Here is a 1,511-nt window from a genome sequence, read left to right as displayed (position 1 = left end):
AAGGCCCAACGGCGACCGGCCCAGCCGTCCCCTTCAGCCACCCCAGTACACCACCAAGCCGGCCTGCGAGGCCTCCTACACCGACTGGGCCGAGCCCATGGGTGAGCAGCCCCCCAGCGCCCCTCTGTTTTTTTCACCGATTGGGCCAGACAGATTCGGCCTGTGACGTGTTTTTTTCTGTGCTGCGAATTTCCTAATTATCCAATGATTGCCAGTTTTTCAGAAAACCCCTTAATGTTCATGCATCAATTATTAATTAACCATGCATTGGATTAAAACAAATTATATATGTAAAGTGCTTAGAATTTCATCTAGTTTCATAATATGCCACTTTCATCCATGTTTAAAATGTTTAAAATGTTGTTTGTGTTTATTTGCTCAAATGCCATGCTAAAATGATTTATTTCATAACTACGTAACCGTAGCTCGGTTTTAAATAAACTTTATATGTAAATGGGGTGGAAAAATGCCTAGATTAACATGGTGCACTTTGTTTTATTGTTTAAAAACATTAAAAATATGGTTTAGGGCAGAACAGTAGCAAATTCATAAATTGCATATGAGATTTTCCGGAGATGTTGTTCGTTGTTCCGGCCTCATTTAAATTTGCCTAGATAGGTAGTTTAATTATGCTACACCTCTTGCCATGTTAATCAACATTTAATATTGTTGGGTACCTAAACGAGAACAAACTAAATAACTTGAATGTGGTGTTTCGTCAATATGCAACTCGTTGCATATTGAGCTCCACTTAACTTGTAGTATCGTTTGTTGCACTTTGCCATGTCATGCCTCATTAAACCGGACATGCATCATACTTGATTGTCCATCATGCCATGTTTATGTGATGGTTGTTTACCATGTCATTTGCTTCTTTCCGGTTTGCTTCTCTCGTTAGCTTCGGTTTCGTTCCGGAGTTGTGAGGATTCGTTCGACTACTTCCGTTTGTCTTCTTCATGGACTCGTTCTTCTTCCTAGTGGGATTTCAGGCAAGATGACCGCTACCCTGGATCTCACTACTATCATTGCTATGCTAGTTGCTTCGTTCTATCGCTATGCTGCACTTCCTATCACTTGTTCTTCAAGCCTTCCCAAATTGCCATGTCAGCCTCTAACCTTTTCACCCTTCCTAGCAAACCGTTGTTTGGCTATGTTACCACTTTTGCTCAGCCCCTCTTATAGCGTTGCTAGTTGCAGGTGAAGTTGAAGATTGCTCCATGGTGGACAGGATTTTGTTGGGATATCACAATATCTCTTATATTATTAATGCATCTATATACTTGGTAAAGGGTGGAAGGCTCGGCCTTATGCCTGGTGTTTTGTTTCACTCTTGCCGCCCTAGTTTCCGTCATACCGGTGTTATGTTCCCGGATTTTGCATTCCTTACGCGGTTGGGTGATTTATGGGACCCCCTTGACAGTTCGCTTTGAATAAAACTCCTCCAGCAAGGCCCAACCTTGGTTTTACCATTTGCCTCACCTACCCCTTTTTTCCCTTGGGTTTCCGGAGCC

Source organism: Triticum dicoccoides, chromosome 2B (assembly GCF_002162155.2).
Source record: "Triticum dicoccoides isolate Atlit2015 ecotype Zavitan chromosome 2B, WEW_v2.0, whole genome shotgun sequence".
In the NCBI taxonomy this organism is placed as follows: domain Eukaryota; kingdom Viridiplantae; phylum Streptophyta; class Magnoliopsida; order Poales; family Poaceae; genus Triticum; species Triticum dicoccoides.
This window is presented reverse-complemented; position numbering follows the sequence as displayed.